General features: G+C 50.4%; 1 protein-coding gene across 1 annotated transcript in view; it reads right to left on the bottom strand.

The window, feature by feature from the left end:
• Positions 1 to 26,682, bottom strand: part of PLXNA1 (plexin A1) — a 304,322-nt gene that overhangs the window by 52,177 nt on the left and 225,463 nt on the right.

Here is a 26,682-nt window from a genome sequence, read left to right as displayed (position 1 = left end):
CCTGTCTTGAGTTTAGCTGGGAGCTGCATATGCGTGTGTGCTGACACTGCCCTCTAAGGAGCCCGCCCCAAGTTCCAACGAAGAGGCCACGGGCTCAGCTGGATTCACAACAGGGCCTATGGCCCTGGTGCTCCTCACTGCACATCACGGAGGATAAATGAGTAAGCAGGATAGCTTGGGCACTTCCTGTCTGTGTTTCCTCTGCAGTTTTGCTTCTATTTGCTGAGCAGCTCAGAAGGTTATGGGATTTGTTGAACAGCATGGACAGTTTCTAGAAACAGCTCCTCTCAGGGGTTGAGAAGAGGTTCTTTCAGTACTGTCCAGTATTCCTGCCACAGGAGCAGCTCCAGGGGTGACTCAGAGCTTTGCCCAAAAGTAGACTCAAGGGTACCTTCTTCCATCCCCATGGTGGGCCCCCTCCGCTGCCCCCACTGCTGATGTGTGAAGGGGAAGCCAGGGGAGGGGGTACACAGAGGTCTTGGGTACCCAAACCCCCTAGGGGATGGCCACTGATACCTGGCCACTGGGCACAAATCTAGTGTCACCCTGACTCCTGCCTGTCCCTTGCCGCCATGTCAGAATCATTTCTCTCCTCCCCCATTCCTGTCACCTCCTGCCCCACGCTGCTCTCCACACTATGGTCAGAGGGATCTGAGAAAGGAGAAAGGGTGGACACCCTCCCTGAGTAGGGAGGTTCCTTCAACATGTGGAATGCCTGCACACCTGCACCCATGGTACGTGCACACATGAGCACACATACACGCGCAAATGTGCACACATATGTATACTCGCTGGGGGCAGGCACAGAACAGGTGCTCCTGGGAGTTCTTCAATGTTTGCTGGGCGCTTGCCCTGGGCCAGCCCTGAGTGTGCAGTGCCACGGGTCATCTTGTCTCTTCTTCACATCCTGCTGTGGGGTCAATGCTGTCAGCCTCAGCCTACGGGCTGCTACTGTGGACACTGGGGCAAGTCGCAGTCACTGCTGCATTCTAGGAGCCCATTCTGGCCGCTGGGTGCAAAGGAGATGGGAGGCCTGTTCAGGGACTAGAGCCATCCCCACACTCCAATTCTTTGGCCTGTAGCTCTAAAACAAGAGGACAGGGGCTCAGCCCAGGTGTAAGCACCCTGAAGAGAAGGCTGCTGGGCCACCATGGCCTCCTCCTGCCCAGCCCACTTTCCTGCCACCCCTGTCCTCACCAGTCAGGCACTGTTGGTTGCAGGAGACAGAAACTCAACTGGGCTTAAGCTTCAAGGAGCCTATACTGGCTCAAGTATGCAGCAGGTGAGTATGGCTGGGTCTCGGGCACAGCATGGGCATCGTGGGCTCTGCTGGCCACTGTCTTGGTTCCCGCCACATAGGCTTCTGTGTATGGGGGCTTTGGCAGCTCCAGGTGCTTCTTTCCCAATAGGTCCAGGGAAATTCCCAGAATGGAGCCTCATGAAGTGGGCTGGATCATGTTCTATGCCCTGGCCCCTCAAACCAGTTACTCTGGCCAGAGGATAGAATCTGACAGTTGGTGGGCTAAGATCAGTGAGCTCTCCAGAGCCGGGAGGTGGCATTGGAGAGTGGTTCTCCCACAGAAAACCAAACCAATTATCAAAACAAGCAGGCCTAGATGCAGAGTAGGCAAAGTATTCAGGACCTCATGGTACCAATAGGCCTCCACCTACCTAAATGTTGCTCCACCAGTGTGCCCAGCATTCTTGTCAGGCTGAGATTCTTGCTCCAAAGATGCCTTTGCACCTCAGGCCTTTCCCCATGCTGTGCCCTTGTCCAGGACCTCCACCTCTACCTTCCATCTTTCAAAGCCCATGCTCCCAACCCCCTCCTCCAAAAAGCCTCCTGACTATAGCTCCTCCCACCCATGAGCCCTCCTCAGGCTTCCTGTCCCTCTCGGTGCCAGCTGTGACCAGTCTGGGCTCAGGTCTGCCACTAGTGCTCCCCCAGCCTTGGGCATGCAACCAGGTTACTGTCAGCACTACATTGCATAAAAGACACAGTAAAAGAGCTTCCCATCCACCTCCACAGATATTCACCAAGAATACTGCAGGGGCTCAGCTTCACCTTGCCCTGGGGCGGCAAGCTCAGATGACTTCAAGGGCCAAGTAGATGATGAATGTAAAGAGTAAGACAGAAGCAGGTGGTGAGGGCAACTGTGGAAAGCATGGACATATTCTTGAGTATTGAGTGAACAAAATGCACCAGTAAGAAAAACCCAGCCAGCAAGTCTCCAGTTTGTAATCTCTGGCTTGGTCGAGCATTCACAGCACACACCATGCCCAGGATGCCCAGAGTGGGTTCTTGCTATCCTGGGGCTCACAGTCAGGTTGCAGATGATGTTCCTAAGGATGGGCGCTCTCTCCAGGGCCGTGTTCTGTGGAAAAGCCACCCTCTGCCCTTGTACCCTGCAGCCCCAAGAATCAGACCCCCAAGGATCAGGAAAGCAGCCCATGTTTTCTCATTGTGCTATAAATCCTTGGGCTAAGAGGGGAAGCTGGAACTGCCCCCTACCCAAAAGTAACGAGACAGCATCCCCTTTGCCTACCTATGCAGGGTCAGACGAGGTGAGGTGTGAAACCAAAGAGTGAGATGCAACCCAGGGTCTCAGCACACAGTACCCCAGATGTGTAGGACCCAATCAAAAGTCACTCATCATAGCAAGCACCAGGGAAAGCTCAGGTTGTTTGCGAATACACAGTCAAAAGATACCAAAACCAAGGTGACACATATGTTGGAATTATCTGGCAAGGATTTTAGAGTAGCCATAATAAAAATGCTCTGATGAGCGATTATGAATGTGCTTTAAACAAATAATAATATAGAAATTTTCAGCAAGGAAATCAACGTATAAAGAAGAACCAAATGGATATTTTAGAATTTTAAAAAAACACTAAAAATCAGAATACACTCAATAGATGGCTCCACAACAGAACAGAGGGAAAAGAAGAAAGGAACAGTGAACTTGAAGACAGAACAATAGAAATTACCCAATCTGAAAAATAGACTGCGGGGAGGTGAGGTGGGGGAAGCAGCAGGGGAGGTGGTGGTGTGAAGAGCCTCAGGAGCCTGTGAGATATAACAGAAGATCTTACATTTGTGCCAAGGAGTCTCAGAAGAAAAGGAGTTAAGAGGATAGGACTGAAATAATCAAAGAAATAACCGCTGAAAATTTCTTAAATTTGGCAAAAGGCAGAAACCTACAGATCCAAGGAGCCTAATGAACCCAGAATGGTATAAACCCAAAGGAATTTGTGCCATGACACATCATCATCAAATGTCCAAAAACCAAAGACAAAAACACCTTGAAATCAGCCACAGATAAACGACTTTTTTAATGCGAGGGAAAACAGTTGTAATAATGTGCTAGTCTCATCAGAAACCATGCAGGCCAGAAGGGAGTGCAATGACATTATTAAACGCTGAAAAAAAAAAAAAAGAAAGAAAGAACTGCCAGCCATGAAAATACCATTCAGGAATGGGAGAATTCAAGACATTCTGAAGGAAAAGTAAGAGTATTTGTCACCAGTAGAACTCCCCTGACAGAATGGATAACGGAAGTTCTCTAAACAGAAAGAAAATGATAAAAGAAGGGATGTTAGAATGCTGAGAAGGAAGAAAGAACAATGGACTTCTCGGAAGCCTTCAAAGTTGTACTGGATGGTTGAAGCAAAAATTCTACTACTGCCTGATGCCTTTTAGTATAGTGAGAGGGAACATCCCACATAATCATATTATAAAGGGGGAGGGTAAAGTTATGTGAAGAGATAAGATTTCTACATGTCACTCGAACTGTTAAAAACAGTAGATTGTAATAAGTACATGTATAAACTATAATCCTTGGAGCAACTATAAAAAAAAATCTGCGCAACCAAATACACTCAGAACACTGTAGATAAACAAAAGTGGAGCTTTAAAATGTGTTCAGGTAACCCACGGGAAGGCAGAAAAAGAAACAGAAAGGGAAAAAGGGAACAAAGAAAACAAAAAATAAAATGGCAGATTTAAGCCCTAACATATCAATGATCACAGAAAATGCAAATAGTATGATTACATTTATATAATGTTTTCCAAATGACAAACTGTAGATATGGAGAACGGATTAGAGTTTTTCAGGGTTGAGGAATAGTGAGGGGAATGGAGTGTGACTATAAAGAGCAGCCTGAGGGAGGGAGGGTTCTAGCTTGATTGGAGGATGTTTACCTGAATCTAACATGTGATAAAGGACAAAGAACTAGAGAGGAACGTTGTATCAATGTATAAGACATAACCTCTTAACAACTAGGGTAAGATACATGGAACCTCTCTTTCCAACTTCCTGTGAAGCTATCATTATTATAGATTATAATTATTTCAAGATAAAACGTTTTAAAAAATACCTTGGTTGCTGCTTTTGCACCAGGCCCAGCTCAGCTACCAGCACTATTTCTCAGAGCAGAGTTTTCCCCCTGTGGTCCCCTTGCCTTCTGTGGCTGGGGCAGGCTGGATAGAAGGATGGTTCTGCCTGGGTCCCCCCACAGAGCTCACTGGCCAGTAGGACACTACTGCAGCAGAGGCCGCAGCAGAGGCCACTGCAGAATCTGGGGATACTCCATCTCCCTACTCTCCTGACCTTGTCTCCTCATTCTCCACACCTCAGAGCTCATATCACTTCTTCAGAGAAATTCATGATTCCCTGATATAAAATGCACCCCAGTCATATCCCCCGCTGCCCCATGTAGGTTCATTATAGCACTAATTCCCCTGATGTTTTCTAAGCTGTTTATTATCCATCATTCCTGGAACGGACACCCCATGAAGACAGGGAACCTCATCTTTCTTATAATGAGTACATAAGGTAGACAATCTATACAGGTTTGTGGGATGTATTCACTATCTGTTGCTGTGTAACAAATCACCCTAAAATTTAATGGCTTAAAACAGCAACCATTTCTCTCTCGTGGTTTCTGTGGGGAATTTAAAGGGTACAACTGAGAAATCTGGTCTCTGTGCCACAGCGTCTGAGGTCTCAGCTAGGAGACGGCCTCTCCCAGACATTTGTTCCCAGACCCGTCTCCAGAGAGCTCTTTCGGAACCTCCTGGCAACACCCGCTCTAAGCACACCTCTCTGTGGCTGTGTACTGCCTGCCCTATGGATGTGGGTGGGTTGAAATATGGGAGTGGAAATGAAAAGGGAAGTTAGAATTTCTAGTGAGTCATTTTGAACTACCCATGTCCCCTTCTGTGACACATCTGGGAAAACTTTCCCCTGGAGGAATGGCCCCCTCCAAAAGAGCACAAGCTTTGTAGGCAGAAACACGGGGCCCAGTCCCTTCTGGGCTCCACTCATGTCCCCACCCCTCAGTTCCTTTTCTGGATGGGACAAATGGTACCTGTTCCCAGGGTTGCTGTGAGGACCAGAGAAAACACTGGGCGCCTCCCAGGCAGAGAGAGCTATCCCTGAGGCACCTTGTTCAATCCTCAATATCACTGGGCAGGGAGAGTCTTCCCCCTTTTCACAGATGACGAAATTTAGGCATAAAGAAGTAAAGTGACATAGCCCAGGGGACATGCTGAGCAGCTGTAGACCCTGCGTTTGACCATTACGAGCCTGGTCTCTGTAGCAGCCCTGCTATGCCAGTCACCTCCTCTACACCCTCTTTCTGCCACCTCCATGCTTCCTTATAGGGAGCTTCTGTGATTTCCCTAATTTACTATGAGCTTTGCACGTGATGCTTGTTCCTTTTGTCTCCATGAGGTCACCCTGCTGACCTCTCCTGGCCAGCACCAGCACAGGTTTCTTCTTTTCTGGGAAGCCTGCCTCAAAGCATCCACCCACAAATGCCCTAGACCTCAGCACCAGATATCATTATTTCTGAGACTGCATCTCCACCACGTCAAAAGCAGAGGTGTTATGGGGTTCCTGACAGGGAATGTGTGGGGAGCGGATGAGACCAGCCCACCTTTCCCATGTCTTTGGTGGGTAAGACCTCAGCCAGCCATGCAGCCTGCCATCTTGGGCACCAGCCCCAAGGGCACAGGCACAGGCCCCACAAGGAGGAGGGGGCAGCAGAACAGGACCAGTGAGGGTCTGGAACCTGAACACATGCCACTTGGCTCAAGTCCCACTCAACTGGAAACATCCCTCAAAGCAGACAAGGTACGTTTGGTCCAAGTAATGAATACCAGGGGTGACATTCAAAATATTTAACAGCCTATCAGAGTGGACACCAGACATAATGGACAGGACTGGCCTTGAAAAAAGTCTAGCTTTGCTTCATCCAAAGGGACATTCTTGGACTTGCTCCTCTGAAAGGTCCAAGGGCATCTTGCTTCAGGTATGGCTTGATCCAGAAGTCCAATAATGTCACCAGCCATCTATTTCCTGGCTCATCCTTCCTCTGTGTGTATTTAGTAACCTTGGCAGCTTACTGAACTTTTTGGAGTCATGTGACTGACCCCTCACCTCTCCATGGCATACTGTAAGGTGGGGGGTCAGGTAGAGGCACCCCCAGTGGTGTGGCAGCTGCCGCTGCGTCCAGATCTTTTACCTTCCAAGAGGTGTGGTCTTTTTGTCTTTTAACAATTTAACAGCATCTTTTAATTATCAAAATATATGCTCTTGGTTTAAAAAAATCCAAGTAGCACACAAGATACACAATGAAGAGTCAGTCTCCTTTCCGCTGGGCCCTCGGCTCAGAGACATGGCACACTGTTACAAGCAAATGCAGACACTCATGGATATTCTTGCCTCTCTGCTTTCTCAAAAAATACAAACTATACACACTGCTCTGAACCTCCTTCCTTTTCTTCCTTTTTTCTTTTCTCTTACCAACAGATCTTTGGAGAGCATTCTACAAGAGCTACCTCAAGATACCTCCCTCTCCCTCTTGAACTTTGTAGAAATGGAATCCTCCAGGGCTGCCCCACGGTGAGTCACACTTTTTTGTAACCTTCCCTGTAAGTGTATGACTTGCTTCTAACCGATGGGCTAGAGCAAAGGTGGGAACTTCTCTTTTGGGGTCACATGAGAGATGCCGTCACTGGCTTTGGAAAAGTGTTGAGGCACGGCCTGTGAAAGTCACGTGGCCAGGGACTGGGGTGGCCTCTGTTCTACAGTCATAAAGGAAGGAGGTCTTCCAACAGGCAGGGAAACTTGAGAGAGGGGCCCAGCATGGCCACACCTTGACTGTGGGCTTGTGAGTCCCGAGCAGGGGACTGGCTCATTTGTGCCAGGACTGCTGACCTATGGCTGTGTGGTTGCAAGCAGCTGGTTTGTGGTCATTTGATAGGAAGCTAAGACAAGCGTAGACTCCTTTCTATCTGGCTTCTCTCTCTTGATGAGATGCGAGATTCATTCTTGTCATTACAGGAGCTCTAGTTTATTCCTGTTCATTGCTAGGTGGTATTTTGTTATATGAATAAATGACAACCTACCTATTCTACTGTCTGTGGACATTTGGGTTGTTATGAATAAAGCCATATGAACATTTCCGTATGTACCACCTAGACACCATGAATATTCATTTTCTGGGTATTGACCTAAGGGTACACTTGCTGCATCAGAGTGTAACTTTATAAGAAACTGCCAAACCAATTTCCAAAGTAGTTAAATCATTGTGCACTCCTAGCAGCCGTGAATGAAGGCCCCAGTGGTTTGCTCATGCTCACCAGCACCTGGTATTGTCTGTGCAGATGTATTTCTTTGTAGTTTTGTTTTGCTTTTCTCTGATGAGTCATAAGGATGTGGAGCATTTTTTCATATGTTTATTTGCCTCTCCTGAGAGGTTCCTGATATCACTTTCTCAGCTCTAGAGCAATTTATTATCTGCCCTTAAACCCTAACCTGGAGCCAGAGGGAAAGAGAAACTCTACAAGGCCCGGATCACTGGGGCACTTCATGGAGCCCAAGAATGAAGATGACACAGAGAAAAGAGCTAAGAGATAGACCAGGTCTCAATCCCGGTTTAAGCTTTTAGGTCTACCCATGCCTGAGGCTTCTTTCTGGACTTTTCAATCACGTGAGCCAACACACTCTTTTTGCTTAAGTCCAATTGAACAAGGGTTCTGTCACCTGTGCTAAAGCGGTCCGGAGGCAGGGCCTGAGTCTGCCCTTGTCTGGGTTCCAGTCTGCCCAGCTCTTACTGAACTCCAATAAGTTCAGTAAGCTGACTTTCTTGAGGCCCAGTGAGCTCTGGGAAGGAAGTGTGGAAAGGTAGAACTCTAGGCGTTCTACCAGCTCTCCTCACTCTACTCCGTGGTCTGCACCTCACTTCATTGCTGCATGTTTTTTGAGGCTGAATAACCATGTAATTGGTTTATCCGTTCCATAGTCAAACTTTAGAAGATACGTTTTTCATAATTAGCTGATGTTTACTTAACAGGAATAACTGGCCCATTAAATTTAATGAGGCAGTTTATCAGGTATGAAATGGAAGTGTTTTTCCTTAAGAGGAACCTAGATTTGTCCAGGCTATTCCTAGGCCAGAGAGATGCTGGCAGCTGCCTTGTCTGGGAGTGGGAATCCCCAGGGAGTGGGGGTGCAGAAGTCTTGTCTTCACAGGAAATGGCAACCTGTGCTCTTGGTCCTCGCACGCCCTATTGCAATATCCAATAGCAGTGATTTTTTCTTGTCTGACTCCCTTACAGATCTCTGTTCAGGTCAGTTTAGAACAACAGAAAATACAGTTAATTATTAAAACAAAACAAAACACCCATAATCCTGTCCCTTAGAGAAAAGCAGTATAACATTTTGGTATATAACCCCCTGGTCTTTTTCTTTGTGTGTGTGTATGTTTTTATAGATGTCTAGGTGATATGTTTTCATCTAAAGAATGGGTCATACAGAATATACAATTTGTTTTCTTAAAATAGAGTGCACGGAGTTCCATGTTAATACCATACTCCATGTCGCTGTTGTTAGCGGCTGCAGCGCTATCTTATGGATGTATCACATTTTATTTAACGCATCCCCTATTGTTGGGCATTTATGTTGTTTCCAGTATTTTGCCATTGTTATAATCACTATGATAAAGCAGTCGCCTTGCCTGGCCAACTCTGGCTCAGTCCTCTCACACTGGAATAAACCTTAACTCCTCAGAGAAACCCACCCTGACCCTTGAGCCTGGACGCCCTAGGCCAGAGCTCCTGGGGCCTCTCCCCAGGGGCCTCAATACAACTGAGCTCCAACTTCAGCTCTCCTGATAGACTATAAGCCCAGGGGCATGGACCAGGTGTTACCATAGTTTTCACAGTGCCTCGAATATAATAATAACAGGGAAGCCAAGTCTGAGGCAGAGACTAGCCTGCAGGATGTTTATTAGGGGTGCCCTTGGGGTTACTGCTAAGGGGAAGGAACTAAGGGCAGGGGGACAAGTTGAGCTGCCAAGCAGTTTCATTGAGGTCCTGCCCAGCTCTTGGGTTGGAACACCCTTCCAGATTGGGACACCCTTTCAGGTTGTTCCAAGTGGGGGCACAGAAGCCTGGCCTTTATACACCTCCCTATCAATCAGTAATAGGATGTTGCCCCTGTCTCCCTGGGACATGACTTTGGTGAAGTGGCTTCTTGACAAAGACACTACCCAGAGGGAGAGGACTTGAGGTCCAGGGCTGTCTGCTGTCAGCCCTGAAGAGGATCTGAGTGGCAGGCCTCTTGCACTAATTCTTGTGAGCACTAACTGAGGGACAGCTGTCATCACCACCCCCTAGGAGATGGCAGTCTCCCTTTTACAGATGAGAAAACAGGCTTGGAGGCTCAGAAGTGTTGCCGAGCTTGTAGTCGGGGCTTCGTCTGCCACACTCAGATTCCCCATGTCACGCTGCTGAGCGGGACACTGCAGACTGAGCGAGGGCCGGGACGCAGGACCTGTGCACTGATTTCCCCTGAGCCACTGATCCACAATCACTGGGTTGAGGGGTGTGTGTTCCCAAAGCTCCAATAGCGATCGTGGATTTGGCCGTTTCTCCTTTCTGTTATGTCGATCTTGCTTCATATGCCAGGTGCACATGTAGTAGGATTTTTAAGTCTCCCTGCAAGTTGTCCGTGATACTATTTGAAATAGTCCCCCTCTTGCTCATAACACTTCTTGTCTTGATGTCCATCTTGTCTGATAGTAACATGACCACTCCAGCTTTCTCAGTTTGCATATGTATCTTTTTCTGTCCTATTCTCAACCAATAAGTGCCCTCAGTTGAGGTGACGTTTCTTGTAAATAACACAGGGATGGATTCAGGGGAGGGGTGAGAGATCTTTCTTTCTTTCTTTCTTTTCTTTCTTTCTTTCTTTCTTTTCTTTCTTTCTCTTTCTTCTTTCTCTCTCTCTCTCTCTCTCTCTCTCTCTCTCTTTCTTTCTTCTCTCTCTCTCTCTCTCTCTCTCTCTCTCTTTCTCTCTCTCTCGTTGCTTTTGATGCATTTCACCAAATGTATCCTTCTGAGGTCAACGTGAGTCTCCTTCTCCAGCAGTGATCACCGTGCAGAGCCCTCTCCACATCTGCAGTGACACTGCTCCCTTCTGTGCTCAGTGCATATTGGACATTCCCTCCACGCCCTGCTCTTGCCCCCACCCCAGCCACCTGCAATGACTTGGAATATCTGAGGCCATGTCTATGTCGGGCAGGGGTGGCAGCAGTCATGGGTGGATGAGATGGTGGTGTCTATCTAAGGCAGGACTCCCCTCTCTCAGTGGGTAGGAATCAGAATCACACAGGAGATCTTACCCCAGGGATTGGAGCCTGCCTTGGCATCACTGGGCCTCTCCAGGTCAATAATGACACTGGAAGGAGTAAACTCCAGCCATTTCTACTGCCAGGTGCCACATTTCCTATCTGGGGATCCAGGCGAGGAGAAAAGTACAGGATTGGCCCTCTAAGCTGGGTCCTTGAAACAAGGTGGAACCAAGCCTCTGGACATCCCTGGGCCTAGCCCACCACACAGCCAGAACGCTGCCTCCAACAGGAGGTGCAGCATTGGCACTGAGTACTGTGAGACCTGGGACTAGTTACTCCCTGCTATGTGCCACGGTTTCCTCATCTGTAAAGTGCGGCAGTAATAGCAATAACTGCCGCTTAGGGCTGTTTGAGACTAAACAAGTTAGCGTTTATAAAGGGCGAAGGAGAGTACCTGGCACATGGAATCTGATGGGATGGATTGATGGCTGGGACCATTCTCTGCAAGCTGGCCATCATGTGCCAGTACAAATTGTAAATGCACACAGCTATGTATATATGCTGCCACTGGTACCCGCCACTCATACTCACCCAAGCACAGGCACACATGTCAACCCGACACACCCCAAAGGTCAAAGGTCATACTAAAGCGCTTCCTGCTTTCGTTCTTGGGCCTCTGTGCCACGTCTTCATGCAAGGGGCAGCTCTGGGGCTGCCTTGCCCCATGATCCCCAATAGGTTCAGGCACAAACAAAGGGAGGCTAGAGGGCAGGAGGAGAGGAGAGCCCATGGCTAGCACATCTTGCAGCAGCTGTGTCCTCTTGGTGGCTTCAGATCCCCTGAACAGAGCCCCTGTGGTGCCAGCTTCCACTGAGTGATCCTGCCTTCTCCTTTTGTCCCTCTTGCCCTGGAGCAATGGGAGCTTCCCATTGTCACTAATTTCTCGGTTACCACATCATCCCATTTGAGGTTTCAGCTCTTCCATCTCCAAATCTCTGCATTCAATTCCCTGTTTAAATAATCAGAGTGCTTTCTGGTTTCCTTGTTGGACCTTGGATATCAGTTAGTATCATCATGTTTAATCCCCCACAGCCAGCTGGGATGGGTATTAACACTCTCTTTCAATAGTCATGCAGCTAGAACTTGAGCCCAGGAATGTCTGCCTCCAGATCTACGCCCCTCTCGACACACCGTTTACCCATGCAATGCTCTATCAGGCCTGACTTCCTATCACATGGACACATGGAAGGACTGGATGTAGGTCCACACATAAGCAGGCCACACACAGATGCACACACAGATGCACACAGAGGCTGCACCTGAGCACATACATAACCCTCCCTCCCACCTACTGAGTCTCCAATACAGATGGCTCTGGATACACACACCTCAAGTCTCCAGTAGGGCTGGAGATCAGGAAAGTGAAGCCTGATTCTGGCTCCAGGGGAGTCAGGGAAATAGACTGAGATCTAAGTAGAGAGGCCAAGGACATTAGCAGGTGGTGAACATGGCTGGCTGCCTGCGTACAAACACAGTACACATGCACATATGTGCACACACACAAAGGCACCTATATATACACATGCACAGATGGACAGGTGCACACAGACCTGTATGTACACATAGCTGCTCTCAACTGACTCCTGGGTAGGAGGATGGAGTCTGAGAGTTATTCCTGTGAGAACTGGAAGTTGGACAAAGCTTGGATACCAGAGACCTCCGAGGGAGTCTCAGAAGGGCCTCAGCCGTTTCTGACCGAACGAGGGCTGATATCATTTAAAGTCAATCAGCCAGGTGACCTGTGACTCTACTAGGCTGACCTTGCAGAGAGGGACAGCCCCTCCCTGGGCTGCCACAGGGAAGCTGGGAGGAGGCTCAGGCCAGGGCACCCTGACATCTACCCTGGCTGCTCGCTTCTGCATGTTTTCTGAACATCTTGTTTGTTTTGGTGAGCTGGCCCAGAACTTCTAAAGAGGGCATCTCCTAAAGTGCTTTCCCTCTTAGCCAATATGCAGCCTGGCTGAATAAAACTGCCTTGTGCTACCTGCGCAGACAACTGGACACAGTCAAGCCTCAACCTCCCTTGAACTTTGGGTGTGAGAATCTGGGGATGAGCAGAGGTGTTTGTGCTACAAAGCCTGAATCAAGATTGCAGGCTCTTAGCTCCAGATGCCTTGGGGCTCTCTAAAAGAACTTTAGCAGGAAATTCAAGGTCACCAGCAGAGTCGTTAGTGGATCAGAAACCCTGCCCCAAATTCCTCTTGCTGCCTTGATGCTGGGCCAAGCTAGAGTGCAGCCCAGGATGTTCAAGGTGCCTCAGCTGGGGGTCCTGCCAAAGGGTGAGAACTAGCAGGTCAGTGTTTGTCATCTGCCCCTCTCAATTCCCTGTGTTCCTCATTTCAGTCCATAGAATCACTAGCAGGCAAGCCATACATTTGGAAATCATTCTTGATCTTTCCTTCTCCCACTCAAACCCAGAGTCCTGCCAATTTTAGCTCCTGAGTCCAGCCCTGGTCTATCCCCTGGCTTACCCCACCAGCCTCCCATTTATCCCATTTAAGCTCATGCCCTCAGGTGTCCTGCCCCACTTAAGCCGACCTTTCCCAGGGAGCATGGGCAGCATCACTCATGAGACTTCCTACCGGAGACTCCGTAGCACCTCAGCCTGGCATCCACCCCGTCCTTCCCAGCCCCTACTTTGCTCTTCGCAAACATGCAGCTGTCCACAGTCTGTGCTCCCCCAAACCTGTGTCTGGGACCCCACCCTAACCACTTCTGGCTTGCCCAGCAGTCATCAATCCAGCTTTTGAATATGAGCTCAAGCAGAGCCTCTGTCAGGAAGTTGACCTGTTCTTCTGGCTCTGTCCCTAGAAAGAACAGCTTTCCCCTCATTTCATCTCAGACCAGCTTCTGTGGCTGCAGCAGAATTACGGGTTCCCACTAGGCTAGGTTGGGTGCTCCGAAAGGTGTGTACAGCCTGTCTCCCCAGTCTATGTCACCAGGCCAAGCACAGGGTTGCGCAGAAGAGGCACCAATGACTGCTTGCCAGACAAAGGAATGACGGAAAACAAAGACAGTTTGCTTTATTTGATTTCGGATAGTAACATATCCTCCATTTCTTAAGCACATGATGGCCCCGAGCACAGGGGCATCCTAGGCACCCAGCAGGAAATGGCTGTAGCCCAGGGATCTGTCGACTGTGGTCCTATAACTAGTCCCTTCTTTAGGGCTCCAAGTCACTGCCAGGGCCAAGAGTGATGGCTGCTTCTCAACCCTACAAAAGAGAATAGGTCAGAGTTCAGTCAAGACCCTCTTCTGTCAGGAACTCTGCATATGCCCAGGTCTCAGCTCCAAGAGGGCCCAGGCTCTTTGACCACCCAGGAGTGTAAACTTTTAATGGAAATGGTCCTCACCAGCTGGTCCCAGGGCCTGGGAATAAGCCTCTTTACCTCCACGGCCAATGCCCACTCAGCACGTGCCTATAGGCACCGGCTAACACGGACCATCTGCTTACCTGACCTCCTTGACCCTCTGGATAGACAGTTCTCAGCCCAATTCTCCTTAGCCCCACCGAGGTCTCCCCTGTGTTTCCTCAGAATTTCTAAGTAAAACCACTCGGAGAACATGCTCTGGTGTAAAGCCCTCACATTTAGGCTGTTGCTTACTTATATCCACACACGCACCCACGTCCCTGGGCTCAGAAGGCGCTGCACGGGGGCTGAAGCTTGCCCAGGCTCTGGGAGGTACCTCCCACACAGCTCCCGATCAGGCGGGCCTGTCCTGTACCTACTCCCTGCTGCCAGACTCGGGATCCTGTGACCTGGCTGCTTTTAGAAGTGAATCACTAGTGGGGATCCTAGAACCCCCATCCCCAGCTCTGCCAGGGGCCTTCTGTGGTAGAGGCTGGCAGGGTGCAGCAGGAGTTTCTCTGGCACTGGCTGCCTCTCACACACAGGTTGCAATTGGAGGGTCTGGTGCTGAGGCCCTTCGGGAGTCAGGTCAAACATGTTTCCCCAAGGAGAGAGTGGGCAGGTGTGACAAGGAGGGAGCCAAGCCTGGCAGTGGCCCCAGAGTTTCTCTTGAACATGCTGGAACTGGAGTTAAATGCAATCTGTTTTCCTTCATGATCATTTCTTTGCCTTGGTGCAATGAAGCTACACTGGTGAGATCGTTAAGATATACTCTGCTGGGCGGAGGGGCTGAAAAATGCCATGGACGTGGTGGTGGGCCTGGATGGAGAAAGTGAGGACAGCCAGGGTTCTGCCAGGAAGGCGAGGGGACTGCAGTAGGACCCCAGGTCTTTCCCTTGATAAAATAGTTATGTATGGGGTGATCAGGGGCTCGGAAGGGCCCGTTGATCCTGTCAGGAGAAAGGTATTCTGTGCAAGCTTTCACAAAGACCTCAATAGATGGACAGGGGCACCTGTCCATGGCCAGGAGAGCCACCTGTTCCATGGCCCACCTGGAAAAGGACCAGCTCCTACCTTCGTTCCATCAACAGTGCTACAGTGATGGTTGGCAGTGTCTTTTCTGCTCAACTTGAAGTCAAGCAAATAGCTTTCCATGCTCCGCAATGGGGAGGAAACCTGACTTCCTGACAGGGGTTCTGATCCCATGCAGAGCTGCCTCTGGGCAGGGAGCGCTGGTGTGGGCTGTGGCCAGCTCAGGGTAGGTGTGAGCTGGGTGGAGCTTTGACCCAGCTGACAGAACAGGGAGAAGGGCTCTCGTGAGGCCAGACTGTTGAGCAGCAGAGAGACTGCCAGACCAGGCCTGAGGGCCACTTGACCTCTGATCTTAGCCTTTTCACTACCAGTACCCACAGTAGCTTGTCTGCTACTTGGGCAAAAGAGACTTTTCCATGGGAAGAAGGCCCCATCTCACAGCTCTTTTAACAAACACGCCAGCCCTCTGGTGAGTCCAAACCAAGGTGCCCCTGGAGTGAAGAACACACCCGTGCGTGGCAGGGTTCCATGTCGGGGTCGCGGAGGGTCCAGGTCCAGCCTGGAGCAATGAACCGCTGGGCCTGGAAAGGGGGGTGGGGTGGACTTTAAGAGGAACGGGAATTGGGAGAGTTGGGAGGAGAGGAGTCGGAGGCTTTGGCTGAGGGCGGGGGTCAGGGAAGGAGGGTAATGCCTTGCGACCATGTCTCATAAGAGGGCTGTGCCAGCCTCAGACATCTAGGACAGCAGCAGTACCCCTGACACCTGGGCCCACTGTGACCCCTTCCCACTCACCAGAAGCTGGGCCCTGCGTGCCCCTTCCGACCAGAGCAGGAGTGGGGTTGGCAGTGAGGTACCCTCAGCCCCTCACCCGCCTCACCCTCTCAGGCAGGCCGCACCTGCTCTTCCACCCCAAGGCTCTTCCCCTTCCACAGGGCTGTCCTTGTCCTCTTTGTGACTCCTACCTTGCACCACGGTCCCTCCTCTGTGCTCCCACCCTCAACTGCTCAATTAGGTTGCCAGCTCCTCAAAGGTAGGGCTTGACTTTACCCAGTGTTGCTCCATGATTAGCCCTAGGGGAGCCCAGTGCCCAGAGGGCCCCCTTTTCTTAGCCCAGATGTCAAAAGGCTGGTGGGAACGCCAGGCGGGACATCTGAATCAGGAAGTGACTGAGAAAACCTAAGGCCTAAGAGCCCCTCACCGTGCAAAACTTCAAGGTTAGAGACTTCGAGGTTAGAAGGTCTGATATAGCAGACAGATGGCAGACATTTGTCGGCACCCGCAGTGCCCATCCCCTATGCCCCCAGCCACCCAGCAGTCCAGAGGCTTTACCTTGTGGGCAGTGCTCACGCAGTGCTGGTAAGCCTTGACCAGGTCTGAGCACAGGAGCACCTCATGTAGGTGGTTGCGGTAGCAGCGGAGGATCTGGGCCTGCAGCCCTGAGCACACGGGCTCCAGCCTTCGGGGCCTGTGAGACAGAAAGCAGGCAGGCCTAGGGCTCAGCTCCAGTGGGCAGGGGAGGCAATCGGCTCAATCGCTCAAGACCGTGGGTCAGGCAGTGGGCTTGGCACTGGCTGGTCATCAGCATCGAGTTACCCCTCAGAGAGAACGAAGGGGTTGAAGGGGGTTGAGTGCTGTGAGGGCTGAGGCTCAGCAGTAGCAGACACTGGAAATGGGAGACTGGGCTCTTGCCCTGGAGGAGAGGGCCCAGGTGGCCAGCTGAAAGACCCCTATGCCCAGGGCAATTCCCGCCTAAGGTGTACACGGGATTGTGACCATAAGTGCCGCAACTAGTTTCTCATGCCAAGTTGTTTTTCTGATTTCAAAACGAATACATGCCCAATGAGAAAAACTGTAATACTGTAGAAATGTCTAAAAAAAGAAAATTGTTCAGAATCTCACTTCCTAGAGATAACCACTGCAGTATTTTGGGGATACTTTAGTATTTTTTCATTCTTCATTTATCAAAGGAGGTTTAGAACCTAAAAAAATAAATATTTTTCTTTTTCAAAATATGAACCAAAGACAAAAAAGTGAAATAAAGATTACGCTAAAGTGAGTCACCAGAGTACTTGGGCTCCTGTCTGGGGTGTCTCCTCCGGATTCCTCTTCTATTGCCCTTTGACCTTTCTCTCTCATCCCCTCCCCTGCCCTCCCCTCCCCTCCCCCCACACCACAATGCTGTCTTCCTGTCCGGCCCTCACCCTACTTACCTACTCCTAATAGCTCTGTGCAGTACTCACTATTATTTATCATCTCTTGTTACAAATCAGGAAACTGGGGCACAGAGAGTTTAAGTCATTTGTGCAAGGTCACACCGAGGAAGTAGGGGAGGTGGGATATATTTTTTTACACAGTTTAACTTGCACTCTTGCCAGAGATTGGTTTTCTGACTTAGTTTTCAGGCCAGGTCCACATAGACACCTTCACAGCCATAGATGGAATCAAAACACCTGATAGGACCTTTCGGAATAAACACCACCCATGGCTCAGGGCATTCAGAGGGAGTTGTAAAAACACAGAAAACTACTCCCCAGGGTGTTCAGCAGTGAAAGGATCACTGCATGCTTTATGCAGCTCTGCTCCTGTCACATGGCGGGGGTGGGGGGATGGGCTGGGGTGGACTTATAGGTGAATAATTCTCCTGGCCCAGGATCTCTCTCTATATTTTAAGAATCTAGTCATTCAGCTGGTGCTGGACTGGAGCAGCACTATTATTATTTTAAGATAATTCAGAGACACTGAGTTGATCGGTTATGAAGAGCAAGGAAAAGACCACTCAGTAGCTTAGGGAGTAAAATACCCGGGATTTACTGTCTCACTACGAGTCTGGAGGTTGCACTTCCGGTGCTGCTGTGCCATCAATAATGCCACACCAGCCCAGATCCCCTCTCCTTTCCCAGAACCATCCCCACGTGGTGCCGGTCATCTCAGGCCTCCTGTCTCACGAACATCAGCTTTCTCCTTTACCCAATGGCCAGAACTGGGTCATATGCCCATCCCTAAAACCATTGCTAATGAGGGGAGTGAAATGACCATGTTTAGCTAAGACCAATAAGACTCAGGCCTGGGGTGTGAACAAAAATGATGGTTTCTAAACTAAAGAAGTGGGAGGAATGACTGCCAAACCACGCCAACGCGGAGGTTTGACTCAGAAGGTAAAGGGTGTGCCGGGAGAAACAGCCTTCCCATTTCTGGAATGGAGGGGAGTAGAAGGGACAGCTGAGGAGGCCGTGCTGGCCAGGCTCTCCCAGGCAACGTGATTCCATCAGGTTCTGAGGATGTGACCACAGGGACGAGGCCATTCCCATCCCTGACATCACTGTTCTGGTTCACGTCCACATCACATGGATGAGGTCTTAGAGATTTCTTACTTAAGGAGGACACATGGGGGTCTCTTCTCAGGAGACAGCTGGGCTCCCTGGATTCAGGGGATCCTCCCACTGGGCTCTGCAGTTATCTGGGGCAGCCCACAACTCAGGTACAGTGGGGTGACCACCTGATTTCCCCCAATGCTTGTAGATTTTTCTCTTCATTCTTTCATGTAAAAAATTTTTGACAGGGATGTCTTTTGACAGGGATGTGGGCCTTTTAAAATGGATTTCTTGGGACAGCCAGCCTTTGGATGGGCATCCCATCTTGGGCAAGTTCTGTCTCTGACTGTGCTTTACTGCTTCGGTTCCACTTGTTCCGATGTTCTCCTTTAGGAAAGCTGTGAAGTCATAAATCTTTGCTTTCCGCCCTCCATCGCACTGCCTTCTCCTCTTTGTTTTAACCTCTGGTTCTCCATTCTGGGGAGGCACGGGCCTCTGCTTTCCCATTTCAGACCTGTCCTCAGCAGGGTGTAGCCTGTGAGGCTGGGTCTCTCCATGGGCTCTCTCCTGGTACCTCTGTTGTCCTTCACACAAGCCCTACTCCGTTCTTCCTCACGGATGCTGCCCCTGAAGCAGAATCACCTGAGAGCACAGGTTTTGGCACACCTTCCTTTGTACTCCCTTGAAGCAGCGCCCCATCATAATGTGATCCCCCTGCCCCAGGAGGGTCTTATCCCTGGCAGTAGCCTGGTGGCTGGCAAACCTCCTTGGTTGGGGAAGCACCAGGCTCGGTAGAGGCAGAGCTGTTGTGAGCTACGGGTCTGTATGAGGATTACAGGTCTATGCAGAGACGTGTCCTGAAACAGGACAGGTAGGATTCATGTGGCCTGGGCCCTGTGGTATGACTGAGTTGTCCTGGAGCCAGAGCCGTGACCCCATGGAGTCTCCCCCTCTCCAGACCTACAGCAGAGATATTCATCTTGCAGGTTGTAAATGTGCAGAACAGTCTTGTCATAACTCGTCTCTCTCCCTCTATCCCCTCCTCCTTTGATTTTAGGTCCCTGGACAAGGGCCCCTGTGTGTTTTGAGGGCAACCCTCACCAAACACCCAGCTCAGCTCCCAGCTCAGGAGAAACTGGGCCACACAGCACCACTTCTGGGACTGCAGAGGCCTTTCTCCTCAGGGATTAATCAGGAACAATATGAGGAAACAGGATGGCAGGCAAATGTCAACTAGAAGAAATTTCACCCATTTGCCTTCAAACTGGCTCTGAATGGGATAGGACAGGGAGAGCACAGATCACCAAATAAAAGGCTTTCTCTGAAGCAGGGCAGGCCTAGGACTAGGATCAAACCATTTGTGAAAGCAGGTGCACCCACTCCAAGCGCAGCCCCACCTGGCCCTGGTCCATCGTAACCTTGTACACACTGCATGAGAAACTGCTCAGATTTTTAGAAACATTCGGTCTTGTGAATAGCTGTTCTTCAAATGCACAAAAAAAATGGATCTATAGAGTGCTGTGATCTTTCTAGGGATTGAGATAAGTCCTGTCTGAGGGCATCAACTGCCACGAGCATCCCTTTGTATATAAACACCTAACGATTCATGTGGCTTTGAAGTGGTTAACATAATGTCTCTCAAATCAGAAGACTCATGTGTATTGCTCTGTACGTCGCTCACTTCCCTGGCCCTTACTTTCTTCATCTGCACAACTGGGGATACCGCCTGCCTCGAGGCTGATGAAGACCAGACAGGAGTGTGTATGATAGTGCATGTTGTGAAATGCCACTCTCACTAACAACCTGGCTATCAGTGTGAGACATCAAGGTGGGGCAGGGGTCGAGTGAACTGGGAGAAGAGTTGAGGAAGGGAGGCTGGGGTTACTGGTGGCACGTGGTGGAGCAGAGCTAAGACAAGGAGGCTTTGGGCGGCTGGGATTCCAGATGTGGGCTTGACAGTGGGACCCTGTCTGAACATGTTCTTCTCTCTATAACCTAAGCATCCATATCATTCCAGACCCAGTTCAGAGCTTGTCCAGGCCTCATTGGTGCCTCTTTCCCCAGGAAACTTAAGGCACCAATCATGGCATCCCTTCTCCAAGGAGCCAGTAGACCGCTCAGCTTGGTGCCCTGTGGGCCACTGGGCAGAACACAGATTTTGGTGTTCTACAAACCCAGGGCAAAGCTCTAGCTTTGCCACTTCCTCTGTGTGGTCAGGGGTCAGATGGTGAGGTCACACAGCTGCTCAGGACTTGTCACCTGTGAGGCCTCTGGTCCGGTGGTGTCACAGGCACTCAGGAAATGGGCTGAATCCTGCTCTGCTTGCACAAAGGGCATCCATACCCTGCCTCCCCACAGCCCTGGGGGCCACAGGCAGGTATGGGGGAGCAGAGACCACTCAAATCCAAGCACTGCCCTATCTACTCAGATGACGGGCCCCGTGGCTGGCCGGTCATCAGGGGGCACAGAGCAGATGCTGGGTAGTGACGGTCACAAAAATGGTAGCAAGCTGTGCCAATGCCATGATGACCTCTGGACATTCAGTATCATGCACCTCCCCCCAAGCAATGCTGCCCATGAACCGGCGTTCTGCCTCCTTGGTGGTAATAACATGTTTCCATGATGAGAGCAGTGATAAGAACATCAGAAAAAAAGCAAAGTATTAGCCAGAAATAAAAACACACTCCTTCCTCCCATCCCACACCACCACACGTGGTCAGGTCTACAAGGACAGTGGTGAAGAGCTGCCCTTGAATCCTCCAGATAGCCCAATTCTTGGTCTGAGAAGAGGGCATAGCTCTCATCACTAGGCACCATTCACTGGACACCCTTCCACATCAAGGCCGCTGTTGTCCACCCCACCCCCTTGGGGCACAAAGGCCCCTCACACCTTTTCTTTGCTGCATAGACCCCTGGGATAGCTCGCCCACTTACTCCAGCCCCAACTCTTGAACTTTTCCTCCCCCAAACTGCAAAGCCCCAGGCCCAATTCACCTTCTGGAGCTCAAGACCCCTGTACCTCGCCAGCCCCTGAAGCTTCCACCTGAGCTTCCCACATTACCTCGACACACTGTGTCCTCAGTGGAACTTATCATCTAGCACCAAGGAACTCCCTTCCCCTCTCTAGTTCCTGTTTCAGTGAGTTGCAGCATCACTATGCCTCCAGTCACACATCCCAGTTGGAAACCTGGAGCCATTCTAGATGTCTCTCCTCCAGCCTTCATTCTAGATGTGTCCCTCAACTTTTTTTCCAGATGCCATTCTAGATGTCTGATGCCATTCTAGATGTCTCTCCCTTACCTTCTTACTGTGTCAACCCTGCCTCTCTCGGATAAAGACTGAAGCTGTATCCAATCCAACTCCCAAACGGCTCGGAAACTTATCCTCTTCTTCCCTGGTGACCTAACCTACCCTGACCTGAGTAGCTCTAAATGCCTCTCACTGCTGTCCCTGCCTCCAACCATCCTTCATCCTCCATCCCCAGGGGCCTTCTATCCCCCTCAGACTCTCTCCTGGGGCTTCTGGCTCAGGTTCGTAGAGGCTAAAATTGCCTATCTCCTCCTGTTCTGCACCCCGCCCCGCCTCCGCTCCAGTACTGGGTGGTTCCCAGAGTAGACTCCCCCAATCCTTCCAACTGGCCAAGATGTTCCATGTAGAAGGTGCTCCTCTCCCCTCTAGTGCTCAGGGCTTCCGAGACCCAGCTCTCTTTGAACTGCCCCACAGCTTCTCCCTTGCCCTCCCAGCTTTCCTCCCTATTGCCACTCCCTGCAGTCCCAGAGTCTGCCTCCTTGTGCCCCCTTGGGCCATCAGTGAACTGAGGGCACAGCGCAACACGGCTTCACGTACCCCTGCCTCTGCCTACGGGAGGTGTCATTCTACAAAGCCAATCAGTGATTCCTTCTCACCACCAGCACCTGATGGTCTCTCCTATTGGCCTTTCTCTCTTAGACCTTCGCCTTTCTTCTTTCTCCACTGAAAACACACTCTTCTTATCCTCTCTCAGCCAACCTTCCTTTCCTAGAAGCATTTCCCGAGTTCCCTTCCCGCTAACCCCTGGTTCCCAGGCTAGCCTCATCAGCTCTTCTTGCTCACCCCGCCCACTCAGCCAGCTGGACCACTTGTTCCCAAGGCTAGGAGGCTCAATTCTGACTCTGCTCTGCTAACCCTCTCCTAGCACGCCAGCACACAGGCTCACAGCCCAGGCTCTGGGCCAGCACTCCAGGCCTGTGCCTGTATGGGCACTGCCAGCCACACAGCCCAGTAGATGGCCCACAGGCCTGGTCCTTGCCCCAGTGTACCAACTCTTGCACTTTTACCTTGGGTGACAGCCTAAACACTACTAGCCTGGCTGGACACCTAGTCATCCCTGACTTCCCCCACAGCCCACTCCTACTTCTCACCATACTGAAGGTGCTCTAGGTCTTATCTCCCAGAAGCTCCCAATCCATCCCCTGTCCCCATCATCATTACAGCAGCTGCTTAAACTCCTTATCTCCACCCATCCTCTCCACTGCAGTCAGTGATTTTTCAAGAATGTAAAGCAGGCTGCAGATTTCTAAAACACCAAGCCAGTTTAAAAACCCATTTCTCGGATGAGTACAGCTCACTGGACCCTGTGCTAAGCATTACCCTATAAGGTAGAAAGCATACTTTTCCTTAGTTCATCTTAAATGAAGAAACTGGCTCAGAGAGACCCAGAAGCTTGCTCATGCTCACCATTGGACAAATAGGCCAGCAGTCAGATCTAAGCTTTACTTCAGACTCGCTGCCCTCCGATGGTCCCAGGGCCCGTGAGTGACCCCAGAGGCCCTGTTATTGCCATCTATTATCATGTTTAGCTGTTTCATTGAAGTCACTGTACCACTAACTCAAATATCCTAAGAGGATATTGTGTCCCCAGCACGTCATGAGCTGGATGAGGGTGTTGGTCTCAGGCCTTTGGTGGCCTGCTGGCCTCTTGGCCTCACTCCCACTTCCCCCCAGGTACAAAGTTATACCATGGGGAGGCACCCAGAACATGGCCTGGGACCCAGGGACTCTTCCTGTCTATATCAGTTCCTTCTCTCTGGTCTTCCTCCCCCATCCACAGGCCAGAGCCTCTCCAGTGTGTCCTCACTGGCATGAATACCAGTGGATTCTGACATGTCTACCTGTCTGTCCCCACACAGGGCTTAGAGCTGCAGGATAAAGTATGTGATTTGGTGTGCCATGAAGGGAGTGCCCCAATGACTGTTCCCCAGAGTCTGCCATGCAGAGGTGTCAGGAGGAAGGGAACTCAACTTTATGAGGCAGTGACTGTGCCCCATGCTCATCCATCAGTGCACAATCGCTAATGAAGCAGATGTGCCCTTTGTAGTTTCCACGGGGCTCTGCCTGCCCTGGTCCACACAATCAAACTTGGGCTAGCACAGTCCAGTCCCACAGCCTCAAGGGCTCAATGAAAGGTACAGGGCTGAAACCATGCCCCCCACACAGAAGACTTAAAACTGGGCCTCCAACAGCCACAGCCATGGCCAAGAGGGAAACAAACTCTCACACCATCTTCTCGATGTACAGCTAGGAACTGCTTTCTGCTTTCCTGTAACGCAAGCTAATACACTCAATCTTTGCCTTATGTTAGCTGGGACTGGGTGTCTATCATCTGCAGCCAAAAAGGTGGTCTAGAGAAGACAATGTGGTAAGGTTGTGGGGTCAAGGGCTCCTGAGAACTATCTAAACACACACGAAGGTCAATGGATTGGAGAGTCTCCCCACAGAATCATGTCCTTCTGGGAACTTCAGAATGTTACATTAATTAGAAACAGGGTCATTGCAGATAAAATTAGTTAGAATGAGGTCATTCTGGGATAGGGAGGGCTCCTAATCCAGTGTGCCTGGTGTCTTACGAGAAGAAAAGAGACACAGAAACACAGATACAGGGAGAAGGCAACATGATGACTGAGGCAGAGACTGGAGTGATGCATCTACAAGCCAAGGAAAGCCAAGGTCTACCAGTAACATCGAAAACCGGGAGAAAGGCATGGAACAGAATCCCTCTCCTGTCTTCAGGAAAAGCAAGTCCTGTTGTACAAAGGTCACAGCAGCCCTAGGAAACACATGCACTCAGCCACAAAGGAAAGGGATCTGACCTGGCCTCCAGAGGCAGAGTTAGGAGTGCCAGATGAGTGGATGTTTGTGGGAGGCAGGTGAGGGGTTAGTCACTTTCTAACAGACAGCAACCCTTTAATGAGTATCCTGCAAGTGCCAGGCCTTGTGGTCTGCACACTGTCTGATCTCTGTCACTCCTGTGGGGTACTATCTCCATTTAGAAAAGAACTGGGTTCCTCTGGTTTGCTATCCTTCACTGCCCTGGCCAGTGGAGGAACTGTAATTCACAACCAGGTCTGTAGAGCTGCTCCCCATGCTCCCAGGGAAACCTTCCCTGGAGGGGGGATTTGGGTAAGAATAAGGCTATGGGAGGAGGGATGACAGGGGGCACACGTATCTCAGTAAACAGTAAAGGTGGAAAATCCTGCCTCATCTGAGATTATATCTGTGGTCCTGATCATTCTGAGAATTAATATCTACCAGGGCCTACTGCGTGCCAGGTCCCAAGCATACCCACAACAATCCTATGAGTGGGGTGTTACTGGCCCTTTCTGTAGATGGAGACACTAGTCTCAGAGAAGTTAAGTGACTTGCCTGAGGTCATACAGCAGTGAGATTGAGCTAGGATAACAGCTTGATGTGTTTGGCTCCAAGGCCCTTGCTCTCCCTACTGTGTCCATCTTAGCTCTGCTCTGCTTTTGGAAAATTCCAAAACATTCTAAAGAAGAAACAACCAAGAAAGAAACAAAACAACCAAGAAGAAACAGAAGATGCTTGCCCCAAACTACACAGTAGGCAGGGCCACGTGGGGAGCTGGGGAGGGCTGGCGAGGGGGCACTGGCAGGCCTGGATCCACAGGAGGAAGAATGAGGAAGGAAGATGATGAATGCAGGGCCAAGCGAGGCTGAGAACAAAGAGCAGTGTCGACTGGTGGGAAGAAAAAAGGAAAGGGAGTAAATTGTCCCACTGGTGCAGCTGGCCTGGGCAGAGGAGGGATAACATCTGAGGACTCTGAAATGGCTGGGAAAGGGTCTTCTGCCTGAGTGCATGCAGCGTTCTCATATGCGAAGCCCCATACCCTCTGTGCTCTCTTATTTAATAAATGAATCACGTCAACTTCTCCTTCTATTATCACTGCTGACATCAATCTGATAACATTGGCCTGGTGTGGAATTGGGCTATTATATGTCCTCCTGATATTTAATTTCAGAGAAACATCGGCAGGGGGGTGACTACATGGAGCAGGCTTTTTATTACAGGCAGCACTAAGGAGATTCCAAGTGAATTAGACATTCATCTTCGTCAGCTCCAATCTAGTTATTTAGGAGACGTTTCTGTTTTAACTCATAACTAGGGCTGAGGTGCTGACGAGAACAGTTGGTTACTAAGGACTTGGTTAACTGACTGCTATCGACGATGTGCCATTCAGCCCGGGTAAGTGGAACCCAAAGATCCTGCCACCAATCAACATGCTATGAAGGATCACTATCAGCTGCTTGATACTTACCTCCAGCTGCCCCAATCCCTCAGGTGGGAGGCAGCTATTCCAAGAGCCTAGGCCTGACAAGAGGGCCCTTCTGCTGAGAGGCTGAGAGACAAGGGAGAGCTCTGCTCCCAAGATGATACAAAACATAAACTGGCCTCTGGCTGCCCCTTAGTCAGCGAAAGAGAGGCTGCCTGTGACAGAATTCCTTCTTGGGACTATCCCTTCACACACACATACATGTACATGCACACACATGTACACGGAATGGGGAAGGGCCATTCCTGGCTTTGTTCCTCTGTTGCAAAAAGAATAGAGGATGCACACTTTCCCTTAAGCACTCCTCCCGATTCACTAGCCTTGTAGGATGGACGTGGGTGGGCACCTTCTGGGCATTCATGATGAGGAAGGAAAAGGCAGGGTCACAGTGGTGTCTGGTGTCTGAGGAGAACCACACCAAGACCACTTGCGGCTGAAGAGCTTTCTGGCACTGTTTCTGCTGACGAGAGGCATACGTTGCTGTCCCTCAGCAGCCTTGGCCCTGGAGCAGGGGGATCCCAGGACCCCAGCGTGTTCTGCTTGGGGCTGCTGGAAGCTTTCAGGACACCACCTCCCCCAGCACCGGCCCTCAGCAGAGGAGGGAGCCCGCACCAGCGACAGCATGGAAGGCCTCTAGGACCTCACTCTGAGGGCTGGCACTTCTTTCTCCACGCTTTCC

The sequence above is a fragment of the Pteropus medius genome, unplaced genomic scaffold (assembly GCF_902729225.1).
Source record: "Pteropus medius unplaced genomic scaffold, Ma_sr-lr_union100, whole genome shotgun sequence".
NCBI classification, from domain to species: Eukaryota; Metazoa; Chordata; class Mammalia; order Chiroptera; family Pteropodidae; genus Pteropus; species Pteropus medius.
Note: the sequence above shows the minus strand (reverse complement) of the source record. Positions and strands in the feature narration are given on the sequence as shown.